The 18,719-nt window shown below is 37.5% G+C and overlaps 1 long non-coding RNA gene across 2 annotated transcripts in view; it reads right to left on the bottom strand.

Moving 5' to 3' along the window:
- LOC133734252 (uncharacterized) overlaps nucleotides 1–18,225 on the bottom strand; it is a 50,816-nt gene extending 32,591 nt beyond the window's left edge. Inside the window, exons 1-5 of one of the 2 annotated variants that reach the window (XR_009858166.1) lie at nucleotides 17,961–18,225; nucleotides 17,808–17,832; nucleotides 17,687–17,737; nucleotides 16,794–16,860; nucleotides 16,323–16,468 (exon numbers count right to left, since the gene is read on the bottom strand). This is a non-coding gene — a long non-coding RNA (uncharacterized LOC133734252). Of the gene's footprint in view, nucleotides 1–16,322; nucleotides 16,469–16,793; nucleotides 16,861–17,686; nucleotides 17,738–17,807; nucleotides 17,833–17,960 lie in introns of those variants that run through there. The other variant, XR_009858165.1, reaches the window with a different exon arrangement.
- Between the last annotated feature and the right edge of the window lie 494 nt (nucleotides 18,226–18,719).

Raw genomic sequence — 18,719 nt, 5'->3', positions numbered from 1 at the left:
GATTGGGAAAGTTCCTATTTGTAGAAAGTTTCTATTTTTGTAGTTTCTATTTATCATTTTTAGTAAGTTTCCATTTTCGGTAGTTTGTATTTTTCATTTTTAGAAAGTTTCCCATTTTCAGTTTAGGAAAGTTGCCATTTTTCATTTTAGGAAAGTTTCTATTTTTCTTATTAGTTTCTATTTTCAGGACCTCCAAGCTAAAAAGTGGAAATGAACTCACAAATGGAAAGAGGAGCTTGCGAACACCAAGGGGAGCAAAAATGAGGAACAATGAGCCACAGAAATGAGCAGAAATGAAGAAAAGAAGTTTTCCTGCTTCAACCAGGAAACCCTGCGAAAAGGAGGAAAGCTTACCAATGAAGTTTCCAACACAACCATGAAAAAGAAATGGAAAAATAAAGTGTTATGACGTTGGAAGGTGACAAGGCTTGAAGTTGAAGCAACAAGGCCCAAGAACTCAAAGATTGAATTGGATTTTTGGCAAAATGGATCAAGGCCCATCAAGGCCCATGAAATTAGGGTTTGTGACGCAAAACCTAAACCCTAGAAGAGTTTGCCGTGAAAATCAAGAGAGAAACAAGGAGTTTTGCCGTGAAAAATCAGAAAATAATAAGAAGATTTCGTGGAGATTTTATTGGGAGACTTTTAAGGGAAGAGAATATGTGTTGAACACAAAGAGCTCTCAAAAGGTGTCTAGATTCGTTCCCTATTTTCTCTAAAGGTAGTTTGGCCGAAATTGAACTACAAAAATCAGAAAATATCTCAAGGTATTTCGGCCAAGATTATTAGCGAATTAAAATGGAATTTTGTGATTGGTTGAACCATGTCATAGGGCTTACTTGGCAAGATTTTATTGGAGGAAACTATGTGGATTAACCAAGTAATTGCCGTGAGGATTCTTGGAGGAGTGGATGGCTTGGAGACCAAGTTTGGTGCTTCCTATATATACTCACCTCTTCTCAACGTCAAAGCTCCCTCCCATACAATTTACAACTTAGAAAAAATCAGAAAATCTTCTTAGCATAGCCGTGAGTTTCTCCATCCTCTAGAGCAAGCCACGAGTTCAAGCAAGGCCAAGGAAGAGAAGAAGAAGCCGTGACCTATTCCTCCACCATCCACCTTTGAAGCTTGCTTTCGAGTTCAAAGGATTCATCATTATTCACCCACCATCATCTTCCATCCACGGTGTAATTCGACCTCTACTTTGTAACCTTTGCTTTGAATTTCGTTGGTTTTGTTCTAGTTGACATATATGTTTGAATGAATATTAATTTCTGGAATTTTTATATGATTGAATGAAATTTTCAGATTCATATTATTGTTCTTCGAGAGTTGCTTATGTGGGTTTGTTTAATTAAATTTGCGTAATAGATAACTTTTGTATTTTAATCTTATGTGGTTGCAAACACTTAGGGTTTCGATATAATTGATGCTAGGTTTAAGAACATGAAATCAACTTTTTGTTTTGTGTAAACTTGAATCAAAGTAGTAAAGGTTTTGTACAAGGATCGAATTTAATTAAAGAGAATTGCAATTAGGTGGACTTTTCCATACTAAGTTGTACACTTGAGTTCATAGCCTTTCTCTATGTCTAATGCGTTGAACATGACATGATTGACTAGCTTTCTAGGGTTTGATTGCATGTTTAATAGGATTGATCAAGGTGCTTTCGCTTAGGTTAATTAGCATTGAAAAGTAAAATATGGGAAATTATTTGCTTTCGAATGTTTCACATGATCAACTCCTTTCTCATGACTTAGATGAACAATATTAGGGTTTTGAATCGATTTTAATCATATGTTTCGGTTTTTGATCTTTGTTCTCTCATCCCATTTGTATTTTTATGTTTTTGCATTTTAATTGTTTTGTTAACTTAGTTTTATTTTCGAAAAAAACCAAAAATCTAAATCCCCCCTTTTTCGTAAATAATTGTTTATACATGTGAATATCTTTGTGAATATTATACTTTGTTTTAATTTTAATTGTTTAATTGTTTGACAAAGACAGGTGTACCCTCAATCCCCGGAATAGAACGATCCCTACTTACTTATACTACTAATGACATTTCAGGGTTAAATTATGCGCTTGCTCAAAGCGTGTCAATTTTTGGCGCCGTTGCCGGGGATTGAAAAATCATTTGTCACTTTGTGAATATATTGTGTTGTTTATATTGTGACCGAAAAAAAAAAAAAAAATTACTTGTTAATTATTTTGTAATTGTCGAAAATTAGTTAATTAATTACTTAGGTTGTTATTTTTATTGTTGAACACGAGTTTAATTGTTAGTTGTAAATTAAAGAAGGAATAGGTGAAGTCGTGTTTATTAATATTGGCCTAAACCCCTTATTGGTATCTAGTTCAGGTCCCTTAAGGTTGAGGGCGGCCTTTATTAACATTCATTGAACTGTCTTCACACTTAGGACCTTTTATATCCAAGTAAGTATAGTCTATGTGAGATGGTGTCTAGGAAGGGGACAACGTTCATAACGGGTTCTGGATCCAGAAGTGCTTACAAATGGGCGTAAACCTCAATGAGGGAGTAGCCTATGCCAAAATGGATCCTACCTCTTGTGATCGCCCTCCCCTACCTGGCCATTTCAGTAAGGTTGCCCAAAGGATGTAGGAGGGACTTAGTGTCTAGGCGATTATACTTGGGCCGCACGTCCACTTGATTTACCGCTCGGAATTAGATTTGATATCAATAATATTCATAACACAAGAAAATGTAAGATTATGTTGTGATGCATTAAGGTATATTGGATTAAACATAATCTTGGAAAGGTAGCTGTTCCAGCCCATTGCACTTCGAGATTCCCTGTTCCCGTACCTAAATGTTGAAAATAATTGTAAAAAAAAAAAATAATAATAATAATAATAATAATAATAATTAGATGTGAATAGTGACGTTTTGTACATGTGTGAAAGTTTTGGTACTTGTTTTGTCTAATTATATTTGTAAAGAATTATACTTAAAGAAAATAAAATTGGAGTTATGAATTTTGTTAAATACTTAATTGTTGTAAGTGTGTAAAATCGTATGAGTAGACAAGGGCCGTTTTGTTAATATTGGCTTTAACCCTTCATTCGTACCTTTCTAAGGTCGTATGAGGTTGAGGGCGGCCTTTATTAGCACTTGGAGAACAGTTTAACACATGAGTAATTTCCAAGCTGAGTAAGGGGCATTACAGATGGTGTCTTAGGTTGAGACCCTGGGTGATGGGTTCAAATTGGATCTCAGAGATACTATAGACTGTGCGTAAACCACAATAAGGGAGTAGCCTCCGTAGTATCACCAAAATGAGTCCTCCCTCTCACTTACCTCTTAATCTGGCTATCTGGCCTTCTGAAACAAAGGAAAGTGACTTATGTCTAAGCGACTATCCCTATATCGTAGCTCACCAATAGTAGTGGTTTCTATTGGGCTCGACTTACAACTTGGAATCAATTGAGATATTAACTATGTTTAAAACGTTTCCATGTAAAAATAAAGTACTTGTACATAACCTTCACGTGTAAATTGTTTTGTTTTCTTACTTCTCTTACTTGTCCAAACTTTGTAAGTCTCTTTTGTTGAATTGTGAATAGTGACGTTTTTCTTGTATAAAATATTAACTTGTATTTTGTGTATTTTGTAATTTACTAACTTGTGTGCTTCTTAATGTTGTTCAGGATATCCATGAATGACCGAGCCTTCTAAAATCCCTAGTGCACGAGAGATTGAAGAAAGACTTGCTCGTTTGAAGAATCCTCCACAACTTGAGTACAGAAGACCTTCCTCTTTGCCATTCAAAGATTACAAATTTAACGAGCAAGGGAAGAGGATCTATTCTTCTGAGGAGTCCACATCACCTACACCTACTCCATCTCCACCTTCACGTACACCTTCACCTTTGGTTTCGTCCAACTCCACACCACCACCTTCACCACCACCTGAAGAAGTCAAAGGAGAGAGAATGGCATCCATTAGGGAACTCTCCACAGCAACAGTCGAAGGAGGACCTCCTTCGAGTATTGTGTACCCTGCCCCAGCTGCAGGAAGACAGGCAGAGTTTGAGCTGAAGAGTGGATTATTGCACCAGCTCCCTATTTTCCATGGCCTCAATATGGAGGTGATGCGGCTAAAATAGCCTCACAATTTAACCCTGCAAAAATGTAGTTGTCAGTATAGGATAAACAGGGATCGTTCAGTCCGGGGATTGTAGGGTACACCTACACAAAAAGGTCAATTAACAAATAAAAGAATAAAATGGGGGGTTTTGAGATTTGGTTCCTAATCTACTTAAAATAAAAACAAAACAAATAAAACTATATACAATGATCGACTTCCCTAACCTAGACCAATACCACTCAGAAATTATTAAGTGTAAAAACAAAAAATTCATTTCAACATGCTACAAAAATGTGCCCATCTTAAATGCCTAGATAAGAGCCCAAATGAAAAGCCTCAGCGGATCAATCCATTTATCTGATTCGTTCTAATGTAGGCTTGGATCGGAAAAGTCCTTACCAAGCCTAATACTACTAATTTTCGAAAACACTCAGCGTAATTCTCTTAACTAGTAGTATTATCTAACCCTCGAATCAACTCACACGTGCAAATTAACCATTACACATAGAATTTAACACGTAATTTCCAGAATCGTTTAATCATTAAGACATGATTTTTACCACTCGTTAGAACTAATTACTACTTGTTTAACTCAACGCCTTAACAAATAATAATTACTCTTGGCAAATTAAGCAAACACACAAGAACTCTCACCGTTATTCTAGCATGCAAACTTATGAACCTAACTCTGAAAATTACCTAAACACGTAAAAGGGCACAAGATTGTAACATGCATCATAAAAGAATTCTCGAAATTAACTCAATAATAAACTGAAAATCTCAAAAATATTAATAAAAATATTCTGAAAATCTCATGTCTCCAATTACACAACTCACAAATCCAAACCCACAAAACCGAAACAAAAATTGTAAGTAGAGTCATAGTTACACTTTGAAGCTTTCCTCAGCGGCTTGGCAACAAGGTGATGAACTCGTCTCTGCTATGGTGGTGGAGTGTCCTTGACTCAGCGCCTAAGAACTTCGTAGAATGATGGATGGATGGTGGTCACGGTCTTGTAAGTGATGGAAGTTTAAGGAGTGAATTGGGCAGAGTCTCGGAATAGTTTTTGGCCGGGAAGTGATAGGCCGGGAAGTGATAGGCAAGGAAGTGATCTTGGCTAGGAAGTGATAGGCCGGGAAGTGATGGGCCGGGAAGTGATCTTGGCTAGGAAGTGATAGAAATTCTGTTCTGGACGTTGCCTATTTATAGGGGAGCATTGGTTGGCTTTTGTCGATCATACCCTTCATCATTGGACGGATGGGATTGCATCATAATTCCTTTAATTTTCCAACTGAAAACGTCTCCTTTATGGCCTTAACTCCTCTCATAATGGGGTCTTTTAACAGCTGAAACGTCTTTCTCCTTTATTCCCGAACTGAAAACGTCTTTCTCCTTTATTTATTTTCCAGCTGAAACGTCTTTCTCCTTTATTTCCCTTCTTCATTGCTTGGTCAAACGTCTTAAATTTCCTACAAAAAGGTGGAGAATATCAGATTTTTTTAAGAGAAAATAAAGGGAATTAATGTAAAGACCGCAAAAACGTCGACGGTAAGGAATCCTGATCCCGTTAGGATTTTTTTCATAAATTTCGCATTTTGCGCCTATTTTACGCCAAACACTGCACAAGACTCTTAAACTGACTCGATGACTCAAAACACGAAACTTAAGGGAGAAACAAGTCTAAAATGGGGCATATACTCAATAATATCGTCGCACTTTATGCTCCTATCAGGAGGACGCCAACAAGCATCTTCGAGCATTCCAGGCTGTGTGTGCAAATATGCAACCACAAGGAGCAGATGAGAACATTCTCAAGATGAAGGCATTTCCCTTCTCCTTAGCTGACAGAGCCAAAGATTGGCTATATGAGCTTCCTGCTGGACGTATCACTTCATGGGACACAATGATGAAGGCCTTCTTGGAAAAGTACTTCCCAGCTTCGAAGGTCATCACACTCAGAAAGAAGCTCAGTGGAATCGAGCAAGCCCAAGATGAGTCCTATTCTGCCTACTATGAGAGGTTCAATTCCTTACTTGCGCAATGTCCTCAACATCAAATGAAGGATGAGACCCTCCTTACATGTTTTTATGAAGGACTCCTACCTTTGGAAAGGCAAATGCTTGATGCTGCAGCTGGAGGAGCTTTTGTGGATAAGTCACCTGCTGCTGGGAAAGAATTGATTGCTAATCGTGCCCTAAACACTCAACAGTATGAGGGTGTGAGACAGACCACTCGTAGGGTCAATGAGGTGAGCACTAGTCCTGCCATTGCGGATCAATTGAGCAAACTCACCCTTCTTGTGAACAAAGTGGCGACTACTCAAGGCCAAGGAGGACCTTCTGCTTGTGGGGTATGCTTTACCCAAGGACATCCTACGGATCAATGTCCTCAACTAAGTGAAAATGGTGGTTGGGAGTCTGTGAATGCCATAGGAGGCTATCAAGGGAACCAAGGGGGCCCCCAACGTCCAAGGTATGATCCATATTCGAATACCTATAACCCTGGATGGAGGGACCACCCCAACTTCAAGTGGACCAACAATGAGAATGTTCAAAACCCTCTTGGTGGGAGTTTCCAACGTCCTCAAGGACCTTCATTTCAAGGACCTTCTTTTCGGGCAATGCTTAAAAGCTTATACACTCAAGTATATGTGAAAGATAGCAAGTATATCACATAATGCAAGAAACGAAAGCACAAGTATAATTTTCTTTAAAGATCTCATGAAGGATACCAACTACTTGCACGGATGGACCCAAGCCATAGGTTCAACTCTTGTAACTCATCTCCACATCAAGGGCTGTCCCATCTTAAGGATCAAGAAGGTCTTCTCAAGGGTTGTAATGGGGCTATGGCTCAAGGTTTAAAGAAACGAAGGGTAAGGAATTTATCAAAGTGTCCTAAAAACCTAGCAGAGCTCATGTAAATGTAGAGAGACTTCTAGAAATCCACCAAGTATGCAAAAACGTCATAATCCCATGGGGGTGCTATAAAGGGGCCTAATGTCTTCATGTTGGGCCCAAACTTCACTCTAAACATCCTTTGGTCACTAATGAGTTGGACAAAGGCCAAATTTTTCTATAGTGGGCCTTCAATTCAAAGTAAACTCCAAACTCACCAAGTATGGGGGACTAAAATCCATAGATATTTTTTTCTTTTTCTTTCTTTTTATTTTCTAGCCGTGCATTTTTTTTTTTTTCTTTTTCTCGGCTTTTTCATACATTTTCTTCCATGGACAAGTCTACCCCCACACTTGAACTTTCACCTCTTCTTATCCTTCATTGTTGACGCCAAAAATCTTCAAGTAAAGTCTCAATTTAGCTCCACTAAGTTCTTAGAACAAAGGGTAGGGTTATAGCTATACTAGGGCTTAGGTTAAAGATTTTAAGGGTGATGAAAGAAAAGGCTTAACGTAGGCTCAAAGGGGTTTATCTAGGGGAGTCCCACGACAGGCACAATTAAGGACACAGGTTTATATGGCAATGGTGGTAATTCCTAGGTTGCCTCTATCCCTTCCAGAATCAGGGCCATGTATTGATATAATGTCTCAACAAGCACAAGAGCGAATTCTAGCATTCTCTAGTCCATCAAACTTAATCTATGGCAAGTAGTCAATCAAGATGAAAGAATAATGAGATCATCAAAACATCGCCAAGAATTTAAGAATATATTTTTCATTTCACTCCAAGAAAAGGGACATGGGCACAATTATCTCACATGGGTTTATATGAATCAAAACTCCTCTTAACATGCTCATATTCTGTACCAAAGTCACGAAATCCATATCCACTACACATGCATACATTTTTTCATATATCTCAATTAACCAAAGAATACCATTTTAAGTCATCTCAATTTTGTGATCATCTTTTAGTCATGATTTCAGAGATATAGAATCATCCTAGACAGTTGAAAGGGCATCCTAAGACTCAATAAAAGCAACGAAAATTTTTGTTATTTTTGACATTTTTCGATTTTTTTGTATTTTTCAATATATATGACTGAAAACAAAAATGTAAATCCCTTCCCCCACACTTAAAAAGAAAACATGAAAATAAAGAGAAATAGGGAAGGAGAAATCAAAGCTGCGTGTGTAGACTCCTTCACAGCTACTTCTGAATTGGGTTGCCTCCCAAGCAGCGCTTGAATTTAACGTCTTTCAGCCAGACGGACCTCCACTAAATAAAGTTAGTGACTATACAATAAAAGAAATACAAATTAATGATTTATACAAAAACGTTACTATTCACAATGTTTTTTTTTTTTTTTACAAGTATAAAGAGAAGTAAGATACAAGGATAAAGAGAAGTAAAATACACAAAATTTCCACAATAGAAAACATCACCTTTATGTCCAAGTTTAGTTAGGGTGTGACATAGTTAATAAAAGCTTGAATCCCATTATAAGCTCTTAACCAAAGTTTAGACGTGCGGCCCAAGGGCTAGATCCTTAATACTAGTCGCCCTCCTCAATCTTTTGGTAACTCTTTTCACACAGAGCCAGGTAGCAAAGGAACGATTTTGGCGGAGCTCAGCTCACTTGTTTAGCAGGGGACGAGACCCTTTGCTAGCACTTCTCGTATCCAATCAACCTAGACACCCTATGCTACTAAGGTGCGCCACATGAAAGAGAAGGGTGCAAGACTAATGTTAAAGACAAAGTCCTTCACCTATTCCATTATGGTCAAAAACTCATAATAAAATTCATACTTCCAAAAACCTGATTTTTACTATTCACGAAAATTTTATACAATTAAACTTATTTTCTTTTCTTTTATTTACAATTATTTCAACACTTAGGTACGGGAACAGGGAATCTTGGAGTGCAATGGGCTGTAACAGCTACCTTTCCAAGATTATGTTTAATCCAATATACCTTAAGTGTCACAACATATTCTTACATTTTCGTTTGTCATAAATATTATTGATATCAAATTTAATTCCAAGCGGTAAATCAAGTGGACGTGCAGCCCAAGTATAATCGTCAAGACACTAAGTCCCTCCTACATCCTTTGGGCAACCTTACTGAAATGGCCAGGTAGGGGAGGACGAACACAAGAGGCAGAATCCATTTTGGCATGAGCTACGCCCATTTGTAAGCACTTCTGGATCCAAACCCGTTATGAACGTTGTCCCCTTCCTAGACACCATCCCACATAGGCTATACTTACTTAGATGAAAAAGGTCCTAGGTGTGAAGACAGTTCAATGAATGTTAATAAAGACCGCCCTCAACCTTAAGGGACCTGAACTAGGTACCAATAAGGGGTTTAGGCAAATATTAATAAACATGACTTCACCTATTCCTTCTTTAATTTACAACTAACAATTAAACTCGTGTTCAACAATAAAAATAACAACCTAAGTAATTAATTAACTAATTTTCGACAATTACAAAATAATTAACAAGTAAATTTTTTTTTTTTTTTTTTTTTTCGATCACAATATAAACAACACAATATATTCACAAAGTGACAAATGATTTTTCAATCCCCGGCAACGGCGCCAAAAATTGATACGCTCAAAGCAAGCATATAATTTAACCCTAGAAATATCATTAGTAGTATAAGCAAGTAGGGATCGTTCTATTCCGGGGATTGAGGGTACACCTGTCAATGTAAGACAATTTAAACAATTAAAATAAAACAAAGTATAATATTTACACATATAAACACTATTCACGAATTTAGGGGGGTTTTTAGGTTTTTGGTTTGTTTTTCGAAAATTAAAAATAAGAATTAAAACTAAGTATAAACAAAAACACAAATACAAGAATGAAATGTAAGAAACAAAGATTAAAACCAAGTTCATGATTAAATTCGAATTAACCCTACATTGTTCTTCCAAGTCATGTGAAAGGAGTTGATCATGTGAAACATTCGAAAGCAAACGATTTCCCATATTTTACTTTTCATTGCTAATTAATCTAAGTGAAAGCACAAAGACTAATCCTATCAAACATGTAATCAAACCCTAGAAAGCTAGTCAATCATACATGTTCAACGCAAGAAGTTCAAAGAAAGGCTATCAACTCAAGTGTACAACTTAGTATGAATAAGTTCATCTAATTGCAATCCTCTTCAATTGAATTTGATTTTTGTCCAAAACCTTTACTACTTTGATTCAAGTTTACACAAAACGAAAAGCCGATTTCATGTTCTTAAACCTAGCACCATTCATATCCAAACCCTAAGTGTTTTGAACCACATAAGATTAAAATACAAAAGTTATCTATAAAGCAAATTCAATCGAACAATCACACATAAGCAACTTTGGAATCACAAAGTATGAATCGAAATCTTCATTTAATCATAAAATTTCAAAATATAAATCTTGTTCAAACATCAATGTTAACTAGAACAACATCCAACGAAATCAAACAAGGAGAATCAAAAGTGATTACAAGAAAGAAGGTTGAATTACACCGTGAATGGAGAGATGGATGAATGACTCGAATGATGAACCAATGAAGCTTGAAAGCAAACTTCAAAGAACACGGCTTCAAGGTGGAATGGTTGATGATGCTCACGGCCTAGTCCTTGCTTCTTCCTTCCTTGCTTGAAAACGCCAAAAGTTGAACTAGAGAATGGAGAGAGCTTCCGCGCGTAGAGAGAATTTTCTGAATTGTGTAGTGGTCCTTGAGACGTCTAGGGTAGAGAGTATATATAGGGAACGGCCAAACTTGGTCTCCAAGCCGTGAATTTCTGATTTATTTTCCAAGGAATTAAATTAATAATTCCACATAGCTTCCACCAATGAGAAATTGCCAAGTAAGCCCTAGTGTGTCATCCAACCAATCATAAAACTCCAAGAAGATACCCTAATATATTCTTGCTGAAATTCCTTGATTATTTTCTGATTTTCTTCTTGATATTTCGGCCAAAACATACTTAGGGTTTCTAGGAATGAATTCTTTCCATAAACTTCACCCTAGAAAATCTCTTGTGTAATCTTTTATTCTTCTTTTGATTTTCACGCCACCTTCTCTCTCTCCCCTTTGATTTTCACGGCAAAACATCTTTAGGGTTAGGGTTTTGCGTCACAAACCCTAATGTCATGGGCTTTGATGGGCCTTGATCCATTTTGCCGAAAATCCATAGAGTTCTTGGGCCTCGTTGCTTCATCTTCAAGCCTTATCATCTTCCAACGCAAAACACATTGTTTTTCCATTTCTTTTTCATAGTTGCGTTGGAAACTTGCTAGGGAAGCCTTCCTCCATTTCGTAGGATTTCCTGGTTGGACTAGGAAAGCTTATTTCTTCATTTCTGCTCAAATGTGTGGGCCGTTTTCTCTCATATTTGTTCGTCTTGATGTTCGCAGGCTCCTCTTTCCATTCGTGCGTTCATTTCCACTTTTTAGCTCGGAGGTCCTGAAAATAGAAACTAGTATGAAAAATAGAAACTCACCTAATTATAAAATAGAAACTTACTAAAAATGAAAAATAGAAACTTTCCTAAACTGAAAATGGAAACTTGCCAGAAATGAGAAATGAAAACTACAAAAATGGAAACTTTCTACAATAAGGAACTTTCCCAATCAAAGAATGGAAACTTTCCAAAACAAGGATTTTTCAAGGAAATGGCGCAGAAAAATGTAGGGAAATGCAGTTAAAACGTCGCATTAAAATGCTCCTATCATGATCAACTCCTTTCTCATGACTTAGATGAACAATATTAGGGTTTTGAATCGATTTTAATCATATGTTTCGGTTTGACAATGACAGGTGTACCCTCAATCCCCGGAATAGAACGATCCCTACTTACTTATACTACTAATGACATTTCAGGGTTAAATTATGCGCTTGCTCAAAGCGTGTCAATTTTTGGCGCCGTTGCCGGGGATTGAAAAATCATTTGTCACTTTGTGAATATATTGTGTTGTTTATATTGTGACCGAAAAAAAAAAAAAAAATTACTTGTTAATTATTTTGTAATTGTCGAAAATTAGTTAATTAATTACTTAGGTTGTTATTTTTATTGTTGAACACGAGTTTAATTGTTAGTTGTAAATTAAAGAAGGAATAGGTGAAGTCGTGTTTATTAATATTGGCCTAAACCCCTTATTGGTACCTAGTTCAGGTCCCTTAAGGTTGAGGGCGGCCTTTATTAACATTCATTGAACTGTCTTCACACTTAGGACCTTTTATATCCAAGTAAGTATAGCCTATGTGAGATGGTGTCTAGGAAGGGGACAACGTTCATAACGGGTTCTGGATCCAGAAGTGCTTACAAATGGGCGTAAACCTCAATGAGGGAGTAGCCTATGCCAAAATGGATCCTACCTCTTGTGATCGCCCTCCCCTACCTGGCCATTTCAGTAAGGTTGCCCAAAGGATGTAGGAGGGACTTAGTGTCTAGGCGATTATACTTGGGCCGCACGTCCACTTGATTTACCGCTCGGAATTAGATTTGATATCAATAATATTCATAACACAAGAAAATGTAAGATCATGTTGTGATGCATTAAGGTATATTGGATTAAACATAATCTTGGAAAGGTAGCTGTTCCAGCCCATTGCACTCCGAGATTCCCTGTTCCCGTACCTAAATGTTGAAAATAATTGTAAAAAAAAAAAAAAAATAATAATAATAATAATAATAATAATTAGATGTGAATAGTGACGTTTTGTACATGTGTGAAAGTTTTGGTACTTGTTTTGTCTAATTATATTTGTAAAGAATTATACTTAAAGAAAATAAAATTGGAGTTAATTGTTGTAAGTGTGTAAAATCGTATGAGTAGACAAGGGCCGTTTTGTTAATATTGGCTTTAACCCTTCATTCGTACCTTTCTAAGGTCGTATGAGGTTGAGGGCGGCCTTTATTAGCACTTGGAGAACAGTTTAACACATGAGTAATTTCCAAGCTGAGTAAGGGGCATTACAGATGGTGTCTTAGGTTGAGACCCTGGGTGATGGGTTCAAATTGGATCTCAGAGATACTATAGACTGTGCGTAAACCACAATAAGGGAGTAGCCTCCGTAGTATCACCAAAATGAGTCCTCCCTCTCACTTACCTCTTAATCTGGCTATCTGGCCTTCTGAAACAAAGGAAAGTGACTTATGTCTAAGCGACTATCCCTATATCGTAGCTCACCAATAGTAGTGGTTTCTATTGGGCTCGACTTACAACTTGGAATCAATTGAGATATTAACTATGTTTAAAACGTTTCCATGTAAAAATAAAGTACTTGTACATAACCTTCACGTGTAAATTGTTTTGTTTTCTTACTTCTCTTACTTGTCCAAACTTTGTAAGTCTCTTTTGTTGAATTGTGAATAGTGACGTTTTTCTTGTATAAAATATTAACTTGTATTTTGTGTATTTTGTAATTTACTAACTTGTGTGCTTCTTAATGTTGTTCAGGATATCCATGAATGACCGAGCCTTCTAAAATCCCTAGTGCACGAGAGATTGAAGAAAGACTTGCTCGTTTGAAGAATCCTCCACAACTTGAGTACAGAAGACCTTCCTCTTTGCCATTCAAAGATTACAAATTTAACGAGCAAGGGAAGAGGATCTATTCTTCTGAGGAGTCCACATCACCTACACCTACTCCATCTCCACCTTCACGTACACCTTCACCTTTGGTTTCGTACAACTCCACACCACCACCTTCACCACCACCTGAAGAAGTCAAAGAAGAGAGAATGGCATCCATTAGGGAACTCTCTACAGCAACAGTCGAAGGAGGACCTCCTTCGAGTATTGTGTACCCTGCCCCAGCTGCAGGAAGACAGGCAGAGTTTGAGCTGAAGAGTGGATTATTGCACCAGCTCCCTATTTTCCATGGCCTCAATATGGAGGACGCCAACAAGCATCTTCGAGCATTCCAGGCTGTGTGTGCAAATATGCAACCACAAGGAGCAGATGAGAACATTCTCAAGATGAAGGCATTTCCCTTCTCCTTAGCTGACAGAGCCAAAGATTGGCTATATGAGCTTCCTGCTGGACGTATCACTTCATGGGACACAATGATGAAGGCCTTCTTGGAAAAGTACTTCCCAGCTTCGAAGGTCATCACACTCAGAAAGAAGCTCAGTGGAATCGAGCAAGCCCAAGATGAGTCCTATTCTGCCTACTATGAGAGGTTCAATTCCTTACTTGCGCAATGTCCTCAACATCAAATGAAGGATGAGACCCTCCTTACATGTTTTTATGAAGGACTCCTACCTTTGGAAAGGCAAATGCTTGATGCTGCAGCTGGAGGAGCTTTTGTGGATAAGTCACCTGCTGCTGGGAAAGAATTGATTGCTAATCGTGCCCTAAACACTCAACAGTATGAGGGTGTGAGACAGACCACTCGTAGGGTCAATGAGGTGAGCACTAGTCCTGCCATTGCGGATCAATTGAGCAAACTCACCCTTCTTGTGAACAAAGTGGCGACTACTCAAGGCCAAGGAGGACCTTCTGCTTGTGGGGTATGCTTTACCCAAGGACATCCTACGGATCAATGTCCTCAACTAAGTGAAAATGGTGGTTGGGAGTCTGTGAATGCCATAGGAGGCTATCAAGGGAACCAAGGGGGCCCCCAACGTCCAAGGTATGATCCATATTCGAATACCTATAACCCTGGATGGAGGGACCACCCCAACTTCAAGTGGACCAACAATGAGAATGTTCAAAACCCTCTTGGTGGGAGTTTCCAACGTCCTCAAGGACCTTCATTTCAAGGACCTTCTTTTCGGGCAATGCTTAAAAGCTTATACACTCAAGTATATGTGAAAGATAGCAAGTATATCACATAATGCAAGAAACGAAAGCACAAGTATAATTTTCTTTAAAGATCTCATGAAGGATACCAACTACTTGCACGGATGGACCCAAGCCATAGGTTCAACTCTTGTAACTCATCTCCACATCAAGGGCTGTCCCATCTTAAGGATCAAGAAGGTCTTCTCAAGGGTTGTAATGGGGCTATGGCTCAAGGTTTAAAGAAACGAAGGGTAAGGAATTTATCAAAGTGTCCTAAAAACCTAGCAGAGCTCATGTAAATGTAGAGAGACTTCTAGAAATCCACCAAGTATGCAAAAACGTCATAATCCCATGGGGGTGCTATAAAGGGGCCTAATGTCTTCATGTTGGGCCCAAACTTCACTCTAAACATCCTTTGGTCACTAATGAGTTGGACAAAGGCCAAATTTTTCTATAGTGGGCCTTCAATTCTAAGTAAACTTCAAACTCACCAAGTATGGGGGACTAAAATCCATAGATATTTCTTTCTTTTTCTTTCTTTTTATTTTCTAGCCGTGCATTTTTTTTTTTCTTTTTCTCGGCTTTTTCATACATTTTCTTCCATGGACAAGTCTACCCCCACACTTGAACTTTCACCTCTTCTCATCCTTCATTGTTGACGCCAAAAATCTTCAAGTAAAGTCTCAATTTAGCTCCACTAAGTTCTTAGAACAAAGGGTAGGGTTATAGCTATACTAGGGCTTAGGTTAAAGATTTTAAGAGTGATGAAAGAAAAGGCTTAACGTAGGCTCAAAGGGGTTTATCTAGGGGAGTCCCACGACGGGCACAATTAAGGACACATGTTTATATGGCAATGGTGGTAATTCCTAGGTTGCCTCTATCCCTTCCAGAATCAGGGCCATGTATTGATATAATGTCTCAACAAGCACAAGAGCGAATTCTAGCATTCTCTAGTCCATCAAACTTAATCTATGGCAAGTAGTCAATCAAGATGAAAGAATAATGAGATCATCAAAACATCGCCAAGAATTTAAGAATATATTTTTCATTTCACTCCAAGAAAAGGGACATGGGCACAATTATCTCACATGGGTTTATATGAATCAAAACTCATCTTAACATGCTCATATTCTGTACCAAAGTCACGAAATCCATATCCACTACACATGCATACATTTTTTCATATATCTCAATTAACCAAAGAATACCATTTTAAGTCATCTCAATTTTGTGATCATCTTTTAGTCATGATTTCAGAGATATAGAATCATCCTAGACAGTTGAAAGGGCATCCTAAGACTCAATAAAAGCAACGAAAATTTTTGTTATTTTTGACATTTTTTGATTTTTTTGTATTTTTCAATATATATGACTGAAAACAAAAATGTAAATCCCTTCCCCCACACTTAAATCTAAATCCCCCCTTTTTCGTAAATAATTGTTTATACATGTGAATATCTTTGTGAATATTATACTTTGTTTTAATTTTAATTGTTTAATTGTTTGACAATGACAGGTGTACCCTCAATCCCCGGAATAGAACGATCCCTACTTACTTATACTACTAATGACATTTCAGGGTTAAATTATGCGCTTGCTCAAAGCGTGTCAATTTCTGCGCCACTTGTGCCTTCCTTAGCCATTTTTGGACTTTGAGACTCCATTTTACCTGTAAAAACACTAACTAAGTTAAATTGATCAAGATAAAGGAAATAACTTAGCAAAATATAGGGTTTAAACATTATAAACGTCGCATTTTATGCTCCTATCATTCACTTTCAGGTCACAAACACAACAAACAAAAGGGTACAGTATCTCAACATGCAAGTCTAGCCTCGGTTTTCGCAATCAACAATTATCAGTTCTGAAAACACATGTATCGCGAGGCATCGACTAATGAACAACCAAAAATACTTGCAGGCAACATAATATCATACTAGAGCATTCCACATATATCGAAAAGCCTCTAACAAGGAAGGGACAGCTCACCCTACCTGGAAAATGTTGGCGTACTCCACACTCTGATGCTTTCCGCTTAAGCTTCCTTAACGATCGTGTTTCCTAAACCATTACTTAGTTTGTAAGTAATTATCCAGGTAAACATCATGATCAACTTTAAGTAATCGCGCATACTAAATCATTTTTATTTCAATGAGACCATTAATTATTTCTTTCAACCTTTACCAATTTGGGAAACTAACTTCTTTCTTAAAAAGGAAAACGTCCTTATCGCTCCGCTAAACTTTCGCCAATCCGAGCGACCAAAGTTGAGTCGATCCTTATGTTTTACGAGGTCGGTCAACCCTGGTCAACTCTCGGAGTTGACTTTTGACCTTTGACTTTGACTTCTGACTTTTGACCAAATAATCCTTTATTTACCATTATTTATTATTTATCAAAAATAAATAAGTAAATAATTATAAATAAAGTTTTACTTTTACTTTTATCCATTTACTTCTCCTTTTTCACCTTTTCACTTTTACCATGACTTTTACCTCCACACTTTCACTTTTACCTTTTACCTCCTTTTTACTGAATTTACCTTTACTTTCACCTTCTTCACTTTTTACCACCTTACCATGGTAAAAACTCAATTAATCCAACTTTTACCATTTTCTTTATTTTCTTTTTCTTCCAAAAAATAAAGCAATTTCTCTTCTTCTTCCTTTTCTTTTTCTTTTGGTCAAAATGCACAACAACAATCACCAAAACAATCAACACAAAAATTCCAACACTTTGAAAATTATGCTAATACAATCCTACTAATTAAACCATCCTCAAACACCTAATTTTCACAATTTTCCAACAACAACAATAGCTCCATAAAATCAAAATCAACCAAATAAATTCCAAAAATTCTAGGGTTTGTCCAAAACCCATTCCTTACCCTTTCTCCTTCAAAAATCACGTCATATACCTTCTCCTTGGCCTTCTTCACCTACAAATCCGTCCATAATCAACATCTCAACCAAAAACTCGAAAACAAGGTTGCATGGATAGATCCTTACCAAAAATCCTTGCCAAACCCATAGCCTAGCTTGATGGTTCAAGGAGAAATCGGGTTCATGCAAACAAAATCACAAACCCAAATTAAAATCTCGGATTTAGGAAGAAAGATGTATAGATCGAAGGAATATAGGCTAGATTAGGATGGAAAATACCTTGATTTGAGCTTGGAAAGAAGAAATCACAAAAGCCCCAATTTTAGCTTCGGGTTCTAGGATTTTTGGGGGATTAAATGGCTAAATTTCTTGATTTTGGTTGGAGAAATGGAAAGAGGGGATGAAGAGAAGAAAATCTGGAAATTTTGGTTGAAATCCAGATTCCGGCGACGGCGGCGACCGGCGGCGGTGCGGCAGCGACGGCGGCGGCAGCGATTTCCGGCGACCGGGTAGAGAGAGAGGCTCTCGGTTAGAGAGAGAAAGCTGAAATGAGAAATGAGGGGGATGGAGGCTAGGGTTTGGTGATGTGTTCCTTAAATACCTCTCCCAAATTTAATTGTGAAAAGTCAAATCTGCCCCTCCTTTTGGGCCAATGGGCTTGGGCTGCTACTATTTCATTTTCCTTTTAATTTTCTCAAGCCCCCACTCCGAAAATTACCTCTTCAAACATCCTTATTTCTCCTATACTTCATCGAATCCTTTCGGGAAAAATTTTCCGAGCTTATCCTAAGCCTTGATACTTTAAAAATACTTTTCTAGACCCAAATTGGATTTTCTCTAAATTTCTTAATCCTTTTTAATGGCCTCAAAGTCTTAACCTAAGCGCGAATACTTGTGTACCATACGAATACGTGGCTTCCTACGTTATTCGACAAATTAAAATAAACAATAAATAAAATAAAAAGAATACGGGGGTCTACAAAACTGAAGATGATTTGAAGTCGCTTCAAAATGTTGGTCAGATTGTAGGAGAAGTTC

The sequence above is a fragment of the Rosa rugosa genome, chromosome 2 (genome assembly GCF_958449725.1).
Source record: "Rosa rugosa chromosome 2, drRosRugo1.1, whole genome shotgun sequence".
NCBI classification, from domain to species: Eukaryota; Viridiplantae; Streptophyta; class Magnoliopsida; order Rosales; family Rosaceae; genus Rosa; species Rosa rugosa.
Note: the sequence above shows the minus strand (reverse complement) of the source record. Positions and strands in the feature narration are given on the sequence as shown.